The sequence below is a fragment of the Mastomys coucha genome, unplaced genomic scaffold (assembly GCF_008632895.1).
Source record: "Mastomys coucha isolate ucsf_1 unplaced genomic scaffold, UCSF_Mcou_1 pScaffold22, whole genome shotgun sequence".
In the NCBI taxonomy this organism is placed as follows: Eukaryota; Metazoa; Chordata; class Mammalia; order Rodentia; family Muridae; genus Mastomys; species Mastomys coucha.
In genome coordinates, this window is record NW_022196905.1 from 208,130,114 (window position 1) to 208,146,116 (window position 16,003).

The 16,003-nt window shown below is 47.1% G+C and overlaps 1 protein-coding gene across 1 annotated transcript in view; it reads right to left on the reverse strand.

Annotated features, from left to right (window-relative positions):
* The window catches only part of Lzts1 (leucine zipper tumor suppressor 1), a 55,029-nt gene extending 39,319 nt beyond the window's left edge, over positions 1–15,710 (reverse strand). The window contains exon 1 of the mRNA XM_031340013.1: positions 15,445–15,710. The gene's annotated coding sequence lies outside the window, so the exon portion shown is untranslated. The remainder of the gene's footprint in view (positions 1–15,444) is intronic.
* Between the last annotated feature and the right edge of the window lie 293 nt (positions 15,711–16,003).

Consider the following 16,003-nt stretch of genomic DNA (forward strand, 5'->3'; position numbering starts at 1 on the left):
CTGTAGACCAGGCTAGCCTCGAACTCAGAAATCCGCCTGCCTCTGCCTCCCAAGTGCTGGGATTAAAGCCGCCACCACCGCCGGGCAAGGCTCAAATTCTTATTTTCTCCAGAATCACAGGTTCACAAAGCCCTGGGCTCTTTTCCTGTTTTGTTTGTTTGTTTGTTTGTTTGTTTGTTTTTGTTTTTTGTAATCAAACAAATTTGAGAACATTTTCATTTGGATGCTTTAGGGGTTAGATTAAAATAAAGATTAGTACTGGAAGGATATTAATATAACAGATTAGGAAGTACTACTTGGAAGAAATCTGGAGAGGGCCCAGCAACCACTGATCGAGCACATAGATTATAATCTCTCTGAAGGCAGGCTGCCTGTCCAGTTCACTAGCATCTCCTGGGCCACTTTCCAGTTAAAGGAACTGCCAGAAGCTCCTTCAAGACTAGGGAGGAAGTAGCCCTGGTCCGTCCCACCAGGATATAGGGAACGGACTCAGACGGCTTCAGTTGAAACCATCTCCTATTTCCCTCTGCTTGCTTTGCCTTGATTCTTAGGCAGGTAATAGCAACCCAAACCCAGATGTGGATAAGGACAGACTCATCCAACTTTCGCCAGAGATACTTCTCTTGAATCACACCTAACATTCTCTTGACTATAGCATGCATAATGCTGGCTTCCTTCTGTCCCTTGTGTTTAGGCTACACCCTAGTTTTTCTCTACCCTTTAGGAGGCTTAGATATCGTACTTGCAAGGTGTCCTTTGCTCCTGGATCTTGGGGTGGTAGAGAGGAGAACCGAGGGGACACATGAAACCTTCTCACCTTTATGTCATGGGCTATGAATAGTGAGGAGTTGGTTTGCAGGAGCTGGGTCCAGGGAGGAAGTCAAATGTAGATTTGTTTGGAGATTGAGGCTAAAACATCATGCATGCTGAGTATCCTGTCACTGGGCTACATTTCCAGCTTTGGGGTGGTGGTAGTAGTGTGGTATATGATGTGATGTAATGTGTGTGTGTGTGTGTGTTAGTGTATGTACACATGTGGAAGCAAGAGAACAAAGTCAGGTTGTCTCCATATCTGAACTTTGGGTCACATCACAAACTCATGCTTGTATCACAATACTTTATGAGGAGACATACTTGTATCACATTTCTTTGAACTTTTAATTTTGAGATAGGGTCTCCCTAGGCTGGCTTAGGCTGGTCTGGAACTTCATCTGCAGCCTAGGCATGCCTTGGTTTCCCACAAAGCAGGAATGACAGACAGGCCTTCACCACTAAGCTTGACTCAGGATGCTAGGCTTGGCTGGGGAAGCTGAATCACACACTGGTACACATTGTAAGAGAAACCTGCAATCGGGTTTCTTAAAATGCCAGACACCTAACAAGAGAGTCCGTACTGTTACTCAAGGTTAAGATGGACGTGCCCGCCAAGCCTCAGATTGAGAAAGCCCCTCTCAACAAGAAGGCCACACAGGCAGGTGGCTGGTCAAAGGAGGGTTCTCTGACACTGTACTGACAGATTTCCTAGTCCAGCTGCCTGGGGAGCACAGGTCTGGGCAAGGCCAGGAGACCAGCACTGCAATTAAATCAGCCCCACAATAGGAAGTTAGCAGGAGATACCTGCCCAACTCCATTTACCTCGTCCTGGAGCTCGTAGTGGCTGGTGAAGACCAGGAAAGGAAAAGGAGGACAATAGGCTTGCTGCCATCTCTTCATGTTTCCTGTTCTGGGATCCACTTTCCTGGGGCCTTTCTTGGTAGAGACACCTTAATCAGAGACCTCAAGGCAGCACCATGATTTTGACTTCTGGCAGGCATCCCAAAAAAAACCAGTAAGGTGCAATTCCAGGCTGCCTTGAGCTTCATGAACAAGTTTCCTATCTTTCCACAGCTTGGGAATCTCTGAAGGAAGGTCAAGTGGGAGTTTATTAGCCTTCTCTGGGGAAGGTGCAGAGGGAAGTCTTTGAACTCCACCCACGGATGGGTGGTTCCCACCACCGAATAATTTATAATTTAAGAGGGATGAGACCGCCTGGAGGGAAATGCCTGGGCTTCCTAGGGTTTCTGAGCCACGTAAGAGCCGTCGTCCTCACACCTAGTTCTAAAATCAAAAGTTCTACAAACTAGGCTGTGCAAGCGGCCTCAGCATCCCTCTTCTTTACTTCCTAGTAGCTACAAAAGTCTGGTCTGTGTAGAGAACCACCCCATCCCAGGCATATATTAACATATTAGGGAGGGACTGCTGTACTTTAACAATGCAGGTTCTAACACCAGATCCTCAGATTAGACACTTTAATGGCTATATATCTCCAAGGGAGTGACCAAAACACCCAGGTACACCTTCAATAGGGAAAACTTTTCTCCACTGTGTGTGGAGCTGGGCTAGAGGGGGTTGGACAAGGAGGAGAAGGAAAGCAATAGAGCCCTCCTGGAAGGTGCATTAAACTCCAGCCCACACATTTCCTGTGGGAGCTTTTGGATGTTTCCTCGGTAGGAAAATGTGTCCTTAACAGAAGCAGCTTCTCCTAGCCCACTCAGTCTGCCTCCGCCCCACCCCACCTTGTCTAATGCTGTTTTAGACAAGAGATAAGCTTCTCATCTTCCCATGCAAAATTCAACCCTACCATATCTTGGATCCTCTTGGGGGAGAACCAGCTAGACCTGGGCCATGTCGCTTTTGAAGACTCCCCCATGTGAACCCACTGAGAAGTTCTTATTTATTTCCCTTCTAGTCCTTAGGCGCCAGCACAATACTGGAATTTGCCAGCCGGAAAAGCCATTGGCTTTCCGACAGGGGACAGGAGAAGGGAAAAAAAGAAAGTAAACCCCTTTCCAGACAATGGTCAGTTGGGGTAAAGACTTCCCCACCCTGGATCTGCTCATATCCTGATTGAGATGGAGTACCCTGGCTTTGGTGGGAAGTCCAGCTGATTGCATGGTCCCTGGCCCTCTCCTACCCCTGGTCCCTGGCCCTCTCCTACCCCTGGTCCCTGGCCCTCTCCTCCTACCCCTGGTCCCTGGCCCTCTCCTCCTACCCCGTGCATTTTGCACTAGCCATTCAGAGAAAGAGATCCATTTTCAGTGCTGACTTCAAGACAGTCATGTCAGCTCATTACCCAGCATCCTTTCACAGTTAGTCTGTGCATTTATTGTTAGTCAAATGCACAAGTGAGATGGCGATCAGGTGGACAGGGTTAAAAATGACTCCTGCCAGTTTTCAGGTGTTACATATTCCACTCACCAGAAACCGCACAGATCACCAGAGAAAACTGATAACAATGTTAATGCGCAGCCTGACCCCTAAATCTGTGTGTCCCTGGCCCACATGAAGCCCTCAGGACCCTCTCTCACACTCAAGGAATTTAGCTTTAGGCATTTTGCTTTCATTGAAACTAATGGGGCGAGGGATAAGTCACTGACAAATTGGGCTGCCACTATGTTTCACGTGATTTTGCTTCCACTGACTCATGCGAGTATAACAACAATTTATTTTGCAAATACAACACTGAAGTTCAGAGAGGCCAAGTGACCTTGCCCCTAAGCCCCAGCACACAGACAATAGGAAGCAAAGCTAGGTTCTAAAGCCTGGGGTCCTAGCTTTATTTCTCTTGCTATGATAAAACACACTGGCAAAATCAATTTAGGGTAAAGAGTTATTTAGTTTATAATTCCAGGTTACAGTCCAGTGAAGGCAAGTCAAGGCCAGACACCAGACATCTATGTTAATGGGCAAGAGCAGAGAGAAAATGAAGATATCCACAACTACTGCTCAGATCTCTTACCCTGCTCATCTCCAACTCAAGACCCAAAGTCAGGGAATGGTACCATAAACTTTTACTTTTTTTAAAACAATTTTAACAATTAAACAATTAAAATTTAATTTAATTTTAATTTAAACAATTAAAATATAATTACATCATTTCCTCTTTCTCCTTTGCTTCTCTAATCCCTCCCTTCTCAATTTGATGGCCTCTTTTTATTATTCATATGTGTGTGTGTGTATATATATATATATACACATATGTGTGTGTATATATATATATGTATATATATATATATATATATATATATATATATATATATATATATATATATATATATATATCACTTCTAGTCTGAGTCTGCCCACATCTGTTAATATTATAGTCAAGATAATTCCTCATGGACCCATGGCTCCAGCCACATATGTGGCAGAGGATGGCCTTGTTGGACATCAGTGGAAGGAGAGGCCCTTGGGCCTGAGGGTGTTCAGTGCCCCAGTGTAGAATGCCAGGGCTGGAAGAGTGGGTAGGTGGGTGGGGGAGCACCCTCTTAGAGGCAGGGGGATGGGATAGGGAGTTTCCGAAGGGAAGATCTGGAAAGGGGAAATCATTTGAAATGTAAATAAAGAAAATATCCAATAAAAAAAGTGAACATATAGAGAAAAGAATCAAAAAAATAAAAAAGATAATCCCTCACAGACCAGCCTGATATAGATCATCCTTCACTGAGACTCTCTTTCTAGGCGATTATAGGTTGTGTCAAATATGACAATTAAAATTAAATATCACAAATATTTTATCAATTGTTTTCCTAATTCCAAACCCTATTTTTTTTCATCACTACCAACCTCCCTAGCTGATCAACAGGGTTGGTACATATGCCTTTAGGGCTCATCTAGTCTCCTACCAGGTAGCAGGTTGCTGTCTGGTTGAGGGGAACTCCCCCTGGAGACAGACAGCATGGCATGGTATTGTTGGAGGTGGCTTCTGAGGAGTGCAAGGCTGCCCTGGCACTTTGTTCTGCTGAGCCTAATAGATGTCCATCCCTATCCTAAACCACATCAAGACATTTATCTGTCCAAATGGGAATCTCTCTCTGTGCTTTGTCTGGGTAGAGAGTGCCCATGGACTGGCAACAAGAAAACTATCCTCATTGGAGACAGTGCCAAGGAACTTTGTGTCATTGTATAATGTGCTATCTGGTAGCCATTACAATGGGCACAGCCATCCTTCACTGTCACATTAGCTGGGAACTGCTCACATCCTCGGAAGGACAAGAGAAGGCAGGGAAACACGAGGAAGGATATCTATAGCACACACCACACCCCCACAACCCCCATTCCCACACACAAGCCGGCAGAAAGAATGGAGGCCATGGGAAGGAGCTATTACTGAGGTTCTAGGAATCTCTTTACTTGGAAGACATTTCCATAAAACCTGGAGACAATGGTGCATACATATTTACGTCCCCAGGAAAAATCTACCCAACCCTTGGGGACTCAGGATCATGGAATCCTTTGGCTTGTCGCACTTGGTCCACAAATTAGAAGTGAGTCTAAAGTGAGAGCACTAGTTACAAGGGAGTGTGAGCAAATCCTTCCCCTTTTCTGGGCTTCTCTATCTTCATCTACATTGTTTTGTTTCAGATTTTGTGTGCATTCATGTGTAAAGGTGCACATTCTGATGTATATGACCGTGATCAGTATGTAGAGGTCAGAGGACAACTTTGAGTGCCAGGCGCAGGCAGTTTCTATGTTATACTTTATGTGTGTATGGGTGTACATGTGTCTTCCACCCTCAAGTGTGTTCCAGATTCAAACCCAGGCCACCATTTTACATGTGAAGCCATTTCTCTGACCTCACTCCAACCTTTTTTTTTTTTTTTTTTTGAGAGAGAGAAGGAATAGTTTGTTAGTCTGGAATTTTGTAACATAGGACATGTTAGCTGCCCTACAAGTGTCCCCATAGATCTGTCTGTCTCAGCCCTCCCTCTTACAGCCCTGGGGCTTTGAGGATCCAAGCACAGGTCTAGTCAGGCAAGTATTTTACTGATGGAACATCTCTCTAGTTTTGTTTTTAATGGAGTCTTTTTTGATTTTATGCAGGTCCAAGCAGAAAGGTATCAGTCATGTATCCAGTTAGATAGACTTATCTAATTTTACTAATATAGGGCCCAGCACCTTGGCATTGCAATAGGAATTTACTCCTCCTTGAAGCCTCAGCTACCCCAAGCAGTCCAGGCCACAGGGGCTCTGCGAACACCTGCTATCAAGTAGGAGAGAAGAGTAGGGTAGAAAAGCATTTTAAAAAGCACTTCTTGAAAGCAGTCTCACAGTCTTTGGATCTGTTCTATATTCCATGGCTCTAGCAAAGGTCTACTCGCTGCCTCTCTGACTCCCAAATAGCACGTATACTTAACAGTTGAACACAGGCCCTTCTCTATCTGATTCCAACAGATCATGCAAGGTTGGTTGCCATATTGCCTCTTGTCAACTATCCTACCCCCCACCCACTATTTTATCCATGTGACAGTGACATCCTTCTTCTTAAGCTCTGTGCCCTCTAGGAAAACACTTTACAAAGTTTCTTTCCTCCCATGATGTGTTTGTGTGCTTGTCAGCGCCCAGGGATGTAGATCAGTTGGCAGGCTGCTTGCCCAATAGGCACAGAGTACTGGGTTTGATCCCCAACACTGTACAAAATCAGCCACAAGTCTATAATATCAACACTTGGAAAGTAGAGAGAAAGGATCAGAAGGTCAATGTCATTCTCAGCTGCATAGGAAGTCTGAGCTAAAGACTGTCTCAAAACATATATAAAAAAGTACTTGTCTCAGGCTGGAGAGATGGCTCAGCAGTTAAGAGCACTGACTGCTCTTCCAGAGGTCCTGAGTTCAAATCCCAACAACCACATGGTGGCTCACAACCATCTATAGAGCTACAGTGTACTCATACACATAAAAGTAAATAAATAAATCTTTAAAAAACACAAAACAGTACTTGTCTCATCCACACACTAGACCAGGGACTCCCTGTGGCCAATATCTATATCTACTGTTCCTGGGACCTAGAATCTATCGATTACCCTGTGATTTTAAGAATAGAATTAAATGAAAAGGAATCGAGCTCTGGGAGTTCAAAACGAGACTTCTTAGAGCCGAGTAGATTAAAAATAACTTGGGGAACAATTTTTGTGGGGAGATGAGGGGCAAGGAGTGGGTGTCCCAGATAGAATGCTATTTAGGGACTCTACCCTTGAAGTCTGGCAGGCTTTTTAGTTCTCTGAAAATCTGCAACCTTATACTTGAACCCTTGATTGTATATCCTGTATCAAAGTAACTCCGGGAGGTTTCTAAGTCAACAGAGGTCAGCAGGTACCGCTGGAGAGCTCAGGGAGGCGGAACACACAAGCTCTCCTAATCTGATAACACGACAACATTAAGGCTGAAGAAAAGCCTTAGGGTTGCCCACACCTGCCCACCAGCCACTGGTTGGTGAGATTTACTCAAGAGGCAGCTGCTAGTCTGGCTAGGGGAGGGGCCCAAGGCAGCTGGAGGCTCTTTCCAGGGCCTCCTTCAGTAACTAGTTCCCTTTACTGTGCAGATGGGGGTGGGGGGGTTGAGTCTCTAGGCTTCTCCAGTTCCCACCACCACCACCACCACTCTAACCCCGCCCCACCCCCCCCCCCCGCCGCCGCCGCCGCCGCCACCGCCACCTGCCTGTGGTCAGTAAGGAGGGGGTGTTGTCTCAAGTTGTGAGCCCAGTACAAGCCTCGCTACCTCCCCCACTTGCACTGCTGAGATGCCCTCGTCCCTTCATTCTGGGCTTCTGGAACTAACATCTAAATGCTGCAATAATGAGATACCTGTTCTGTACTTCAGTGTCTCTTCTGAAGCACTTCTCTTCACGCCCCTGCTGCTCAGGGGCTGAGTGGACCCAGCTCAAGATGGAGTCACTTCTTAGGAGCTGATGAAAGGTCAGGCGTAGCCCTGGGGCTCGTGGTCTTCTCTCCTCCCCCCACCCCCACCTTGACAACTTCTAGTGCTCCTAGCTCCCTAGCTGTGTTGGGGCACTTGTCTCAGGATTTCTCTGTTAGGTTGCTCAAGCAGAGGGCTGGAAAGAAGGATCCTGAATCCAGCAGCACACTAGCTCTCAAGCCCACTTGGGTTAGGGTTGTGTTCCTCTTCCTGGATGACCAAACCAACACCATCAGCATCATAGATTAACTCCTGCTCAGGTTGCTCTTTCCTCCCTACCACAGCCCCAGATGCTAGCAAGAATCCACTCTGCTATCCAGATCCTGCAAGCCCCGGGACAATACTGGGTATAATACACGCTCTGAAGGAAGTCCCCTGCCTTGGGGGGCGCGCGTGTGCGTGTGTGTGTGTGTGTGTGTGTGTGTGTGTGTGTGTGTGTTCTCTGCACTGAGTGATCTGTGTATAATTCCTTCTCTCCCTGAGGCTTCCTCACTAAAATGATAGCGGAGCTCTTCAGGATTCCCCAACATGACTTTCCTCTTCCTGACTGTGTGCCTTGGACAGCACAGGAAAACCTACAGGGTGACCATAAGCCCGGCTACCATCTCAGCGGGCTGAATTCAGCCAGTACCAGGACACTGGACACGTGGTACTCGTTCTTTTAAAGGGTTTATCATCTCAGCTGGGAGGAAAGACAGAGCTGAAAGGCTAAATCCTAACACCAGAGGACGAATGCTCCAGGGGTAACAAGTTCATATTGCAGAATTGAAGGACTTTCTCTCCCTGTTGTCTCCTGACCTTTCCCCCTCCAGTTCAGCAGGGATGTCCCCTCAGGTGTGTTGTCTCCCTGACATACACCCAGCCCCACCAATGTCATTGGGCTCTCCAGGGAAAGGTACTGGTAAACCCCAAGCTTTGTCTCCCTGCCCCCCTTTCTCTTCCTCTTACCTCCTTCCCTTTCTCCCCTCTGTGCATGTCTATACTCAATTCTCTCTCTTTACAGCAGGAATATAATGTTCGGTTGCTTTACACCCACTCTGAATGCTGCCAGCGAATAATGACTAAGGTGGTGGGTGGAAGTACAGCAAGTTGAGACCAATTTAGCAGACCAGGGTGCCAGGAGGAGGGTGATTTAGCATCAAATGGCTTTGCAACAGCAAAGAGAGGGAAGCTGCCCCCAAAGCCAGCAGGCCACTGAGCCAAGTACACAGCCCTGCCCTGAATGCCTGGGGCAGGAGCTGTACCAGCCACCTGGAAGTCTACTGGAAGAGATGCATGCACTGTGTTTCAGAGCTGAGAGCAGAGGGCAGCCCCATCCCTCATCTCAGTTCCACTTGAGGGACCCCTTTCTTGTATGTCCCTTAAGCTGGGCGCTTCAACCAGACTGGTTCTGCCCTAGCTAGTTCATAGCTACCCAAAACGGCTTTAGGGATGGTAGAAATTGAGGTTCTGTGGTGTTAGGGTGTGAGTTGACTGCCCACACCTCAGGTCATGCCACAGAGGGGGCATTCAGGAAGACAGGGTGTGGGTCTTTGGGTCTTAGGATCTTGAGAGTCACACAAGAGCTGTGTCACATGTTGAAATGGTGCATTTGTGCATGGGTATCACAGGAGAGGGAATGAGTGAATGGGAAGAATGGGAAAGGGGAGATGGGGAGGGAGAGAGAGAGAGTGAGAGAGAGAGAGAGAGAGAGAATGATGAGCTCTGTCAGTTGCTCTGAGGGCAGTCTTCTGTTCCAGGGTGATAAAGTGACAAAGCAAATGTACTGGTGTTCTGCAAAGGACAGCCTTTGTTCCAGGTAGTGGGCACAACCCACATCACACCAGCTTAGGGGTCAATTTAGTCTGTCACTTAGTAAGAAAAATCAGACACGTACTGTACTGTACCGATTAGAACAATCCCTCTCAGTGCTGTCTCCTTCCATTTTCCCACCCTTTCTTCTTATAGCACTCCATCCTCAACTAGGAGAACCTTCCACATGTGATAAACTCCAGTGTGTCTTCCTTCCACACCATGTGTTGCCTCTCAGCGGAGAGGCTGAGCCATGTCTTATTCTGGAACTTACCTGCTATATACAAGGTGAAACTGGTTAAAGATGCACCTTGCCTTCCCAGGGACGCATCACTAACTTAGCTTCCTTAGAGGACGCATTGGCTCTAACTTTAATGTGGACTTTATCAATAAATAACATGAACTTACTAAATTTAAGGAGAAATCTAACACATAGAAATCATTCTTTAAAGCAACCCCCAAATAAATATCTCATCCTTGGCTGCTTCCTGGCTTGGTTTAAGCTTAACAGATATATGATATATGTGTATGTAGCACTTAGGAGTTAAAGGACGCACAATAAAATGAGAGAAAAGTTTGAGGCCTTTATCATCCCCAAATTACAGTCATTATTAGAGTTGCTGTTCCCTTATAATTTAAAATTAACTTTTTTTTTTTTTGATGGGGGGAGACAGGGTTTCTCTGTATAGCCCTGACTGTCCTGGAACTCACTCTGTAGACCAGGCTGGCCTTGAACTCAGAAATCTGCCTGCCTCTGCCTCTAATCCCTCTGCCTGGGATTAAAGGTGTGCGCCACCACTGCCTGGCTTAATTTATTGTTTATTTATTTGGAGCCATGCATGCTTGATGCTAAGTGTGCTTTATAAGGGTCAGTTCTCTCTTTTCATCATGTGAATGCTCGCCCCAAATTTAAAGATAAACAAAGAAAGAGATATTAAGCCTTTGTCAATGACTTAAGGAGCCTAAATCTAATTAATAAGGTCAGGGGCAGAGAGAACAGTTCTGTGCTAAGGGACATTCCTAGTGTGTGCAAGGCCCCGAGTTCTACATCAAGCACTATGCCCTTCTGACAAAAGGAGAAGAAAAGAAAATACAATGAATCCCAATGCCCTCATAACCATATTACAACCGGTACTCATGCCAGTTGGCTTCAATGCTCAGCTGGAAACCCTGGGTGAGCTCCTTCACCTTACTCGGTTTCCTCACCTGCCACATAGTAGAAGGAATAGCATGGGGAAGTTGGATGTTATCAATAATGATAACAGGAAGTTGTCATTTAAAGTGTAGTTTCTATGAGAGAGTCTGAGAGAAAAAGAAAGGGAGGAGGAGGAGGAGAAGGAAGAGGGGAAGGAGGAGGGAGAGAGGGAGAGGTAGGAAGTCTGGATCCATCCAAAAGCAAACCTGGGCCTGTGTAGGCACAACTCTAATCTTAACACTCGAGAGGCTGGTCCTGGAGGATCAGGACTTCAGGATTTGTGGGGAGGGAATAGACAACTCAAAGCCAACTTGGGTTATATATGATCCTGTCCCCAAAAAAAAGCTAAAAAGGAAAAGGAAACTCAAAAAAGTCTTGACATAAATTGCTTCCCAGGCAGTTGTTGGTCGGCAAGACCTCCCAACCTCCTCCTCATTGCTCTGGAATTATCTAAGGAGGTGGAAGCCAGGACCTCAAGGAACAGAAGCCTACAAAGGGAACTCTGCTAAAGGGCCTGGGAGGCCAGCCCAGCCAGGCCTAGGTTTAGGAAAGGTCTCTCGACCACTCCCCTAAAGCTTAAAGAAGTAGCTGTGGGGGCCAAACTACAAACTCACTGGAGCTAGTTCCCTCCCACTTTTCATTCACCAACTGTCAAGAGGGGGATGCAGAGCCCCAGAGGGTTTTCTTCAGTTCTCAGCTGCAAGCAGAATGCTGACCTTATTTTTCTATCTACTCTCTCTCTCTTTTTTTTGTTGTTTGTTTGTTTGTTTGTTTGTTTCGATACAGGGTTTCTCTGTGTGGCCCTGGCTGTCCTGGAACTCACTCTGTAAACCAGGCTGGCCTCGAACTCAGAAATCTGCCTGCCTCTGCCTCCCAAGTGCTGGGATTAAAGGTGTGAGCCACCATTGCCCCACTCTCTCTACTCCCTTAACACACCTGCTTAGGTTCATCTTCTAGGTCGAGTCCTGACCACCTACCTCCTCTCTGGCATCTTCAATTCACTTCCATCTTGAGACAGCTGTTGTACTAAAGTTAGTGTGGGAGTGTTGGTTCACTGGGATTGTCCCTAATTAATTCTTTCTAACTAACATCCCCAAATTTAGACTCAGTGCATTAGTTGACCTCTTCAGAAGTATCACCATTTCTCTAGCACTTGATATGGGCAAGACCTTTAACAAATAAGAGCTGGGGACATAGCTCAGTTAGGAGAACTTGCATGGAGACCTGTGTTTGATCCCTAGTACTGAATTAGGCATAGTGGCACATGCCAATCATCTAAGTACTGGTAAAAGAACAGAAATTCAAAGTCATTCTTAGCTACATAACAAGTTTCAGGACAGCCTGAGCTACATGAGTCCCTGTCTCAATTTTTAATGAAATGACAATGAAATTCAGGTTGTCAAGCAGGAGTAATGCTCTCCCAAGGAAAAATTTAAGTCATCATGAGCCCCTGCGAGCATTCGTGGTTAGCACAATAGGAGACATCATGACCAACAATGCTAAGAGCTTGTGAAGCTAGTAAAGCATAAAGCATGGCCACATGACCTCCCCAAGCCCTACAGCAGTTCACATTCTCCAAAGAATCCCCTGAGTGTCCAAAGTGCAGCACCAAGGAGATCCATTCAAAGGCAAATTCAAAGTGCTGAGACGAAACAGCCTGAAGTCCCCAGGCAGCTGGAGATTTCTTTTTTGGGGAACCCTTGCCATTGTTCTGCAACTGCTCGCCTGACTGCGGACCCCAGGTCTGAGTTGGGTCCAGCACCTTCTCCCACTTCTGCTGACTCCAGCCCTTGACTCCAGACCCCAGGTCTGAATTGGGTCCAGCACCTTCTCCCACTTCTGCTCTGGTGGGTTGTCAAACACACAGAAGAGTAGACGCGACACTCTGAGCTGAGAATTCACGGTGTGGCTTCTTCCCCAGACACTCTGTAGTTCTTGGGGAGCCAATGAGTCACTGTGATAGCAGCACCAAATGGTAGAAATACCTCAGAAGAAGGAATGGGATCTGGACCTAAGGGAAAGATGGTTGAGGGACTAACCGACAGTGGCCGATGCCTGGGGTTAAAACAATGGTGTGAGATTCAATGGCACTCAGTGGATGCTGTTAAACTTTGTTACAATATTATTCATAAATGAATTGGATTGAAGTTGCTTAAAAACAGATTATTTGTCATGACCTTATTTGGTATTTTTTTTAAAAGATTTATTTATTATTATAAATGAGTACACTGTAGCTGTCTTCAGACGCACCAGAAGAGGGCATCAGATTTCACTATGGGTGATTTTGAGCCACCACGTGATTGCTGGGATTTGAACTCACGACCTTCGGAAAAGCAGACTATGCTCTTACCTGCTGAGCCATCTCACCAGCTATATTTTTATTGTTGGGTTGTTTATTATTGTTTTCTGCATTTGAGATTGTCTCAGGTAGCACAGGATGATCCTGAACTTCCTATGTGGTCAGGACTGGCTTTGAATGTCTGATCCTCCTATCTCCACCACTTGGGCAAGGTTTGGTTATAATAGTGTGCCACCATATGAAGGTTTATGTAGTGTTAGGGGCTCAAACCCAGAGCCTCTGCATTTCAAGGAAGTATATTCATTCAAGGAAACTAACCACAGCCCATGATATTCACTGCTGAACTTCATTGTGGGTCCCGAAGCCTTGCATTCTGTAGCATCCAATGAAAAGCTGTGGGGTGAATGCTAAACACGCCCAAAGGCCTAAGAATACATTTTCAGGACTAGAGACCATTTTTATCTAGTTAGAGCCCCTCTACTTCTTCACCCATACATGCAGACATCTGGCTTCTTAACCCCCGCATGGCAATCGAGCACTCTCACACTCTCAGAGAACTGGCACACCCAGACCACTCCCCACGGCATACTTCTTCTATCTCAGCTCCTGTCAATCATCAGAGGCAGATAGCCAGCTGAGGACACCTTCTTCAGTCTCAAGAGTGCACAGGCTGAAAGGCTAAAGCAGGTTTGCCTCGCAGAGTGAGCCAAGACATGCTAGAAATAGGAGAGACAATCATCTTGGGCAAAAGCAAATGTCTGCTCCTTCCATGAAACCTCTGGGAAGGATGTCTCTCTCTTTTTTCTCCCCAGACAGGAAGATCTTCTCAGCTCTAGCAGATGAGTGCTCTATACTCCCATCTACACAGCTAAGACGTGGGTTTTTGGATTTCATTAATGGTGGACTTGGCTCTCATTAGTTATGGGATCTCGGGGAACACCCTTCCATTCTGGTGCCTCAGTCTCTTCACTGGCAGACACAGAGTAAATCACATCTTATCCTAATGTGGTAGTTATGCTGTGAGGATAAAGGAGACAACAAACGAGATAACATCTATGATGCACTGAAAATGGTTAGAAGAAAGAGCTAGGTAAATACAAGGTGTGGGCCATGCCTGATTAGAGTGCATTCTCTGCCCACAGACTCCTGCCCACACTCTGTTCTGTGCCAACCTTGAAGACTCTTACCTCTGAAAAATCTTAACTCTGATACTCATATGCATACACCTTTCAAACACCTCCATTTTCCTTCTGTCTGCCTGCAGGCAGAAAATTGTTTCTGAACTTGAAGGTAGCTCAGGTTACAAATCCTCAAAATCCCTTACCAGCAGCCTCCTCATCAGGGTCTGGGTGCTGGGAGAATTGCAGGCAGGCAGCTTATCTCTCGGTGGATGGGCTCTGAGACTAGATTGTGTTCCCCAAGAAGAGAGACCCTTTTGTGGAAAAGCCTCTAGGACAGCTACCCAGAACCCAGTGCCTCTTCATCAGCAATTCAAGGAGCACGCAGAAAGCCCGAGGGCAGAAGGCATGGTTCTTGGATCCCTAAACGACTCTCGGGCTTGGGAAGTTGAGGACTCTACAGCGCTTTCCCAGGACTGACAACCCGTGGGTGAGCAGAAAGCTCACATGGGCCACGGTTTAATCTCTTCCACTTGGAGCAGGGAAGGGAAACATCACCTGGTCCTTGGTGTTTGGGTTTCTATTACTGAGTGAAGCCAGGGCAGATAGAGGCAAACAGAGGAGGTCTGACTCCCTGTGGTGAGCGAGAAAAAGGAGTCAACTGAGGGTGTGTGTGTGTGTGTCTGTCTGTCTGAATGTCTGTGTGTCTGTGTATCCGTCTGTCTGTCTGTCTGTCTGTCTATCTGTCTGTCTGTCTGTGTATCCGTCCAAGCTCAAGCTCATTCCTATCCCTTACAGACACAATGTACCTCCAAAGTTCCAGTGAGCAAGGTAAAGTTCCCAGCAGCTGGATCCTCTGTCTGGGGCCTCAGTCTCTGTGGCCTCACTTCCTCACCTCTCATTTCTTCATCTCTACATTCACGTCACCTAATGCACGTCTCCAAGATGAAATTCAGGTTTGCAAGGAAACAACCCCCCCCCCCCCGGTCTGACAGACAAAGACATAAGGATTGACTGATGCACACCCTGATGCACACCGTTTCCTTCAGGGGTCAGATTAGAAATACAAGCAGTGACAGGGGAGAAGACTCCCCCACACCTACCACTGCCCTCCACCCTGATAGTTACACGTAGAAACAAAGACACCTAGACAGACGCGGACACAGACAGACAAAGACCGACAGACGAGCAGACTCACTCCCGGAGTGGTATGCTGTAGAAAGCGCAGCCTTCCCTGTGCCTGGGCCGTCCGCGGGGCTGTAGACACCGCACGAAGGAGGAACAGGACCCTGGGTACCCGTAACTTACCTGTCTGTCCTTCTCCGCCTCGGGGATAGCTGCAAATGGCTGCAGATTTTGAATTTTCGGTGTATTTTGTGCAGTTCCCCCTTTCTCTTCTTCTAGAGAGCTACTGGAGCCGGCGGATCCCGCGTCACTTAAGTCACACTCCCAGGAGCAGCAGAAAGGCAGAGAAACTTTCGGACTGTGAGCTTGTCGGAGCCTCCCAGAGCCCGCCAGCTCGCCCTGGCGCTCTGGCCCTTGCGCTGGGACCCTGGCCGCCGGCGGGGCGGGGCGGGGCGGGACGGGGCGGGACAGGGCGGGGCACGGGTGGGGCGGGGCCAGAGTCAACGACATTCATTGGCCCGCACTGCCTGCACCCTGTCCTGCTCTCTCCCCGGCCTTTGTTCCAGGCTGACAGCTGGGGTTGCTCCGACCTCCTGGCTCCTCTGTACTCTGAGCCCGCGCCGGTCAGGCTCGCAGTTTCGTAGCTCCCACTTCATCACACTCGGGGCTTCCTGTCTGTTCAGCCTTTCTCTGTCTTTCCTCGTCTTCCACTATCTCCTCGTTCTTGCTTTCTCTTTCTGCA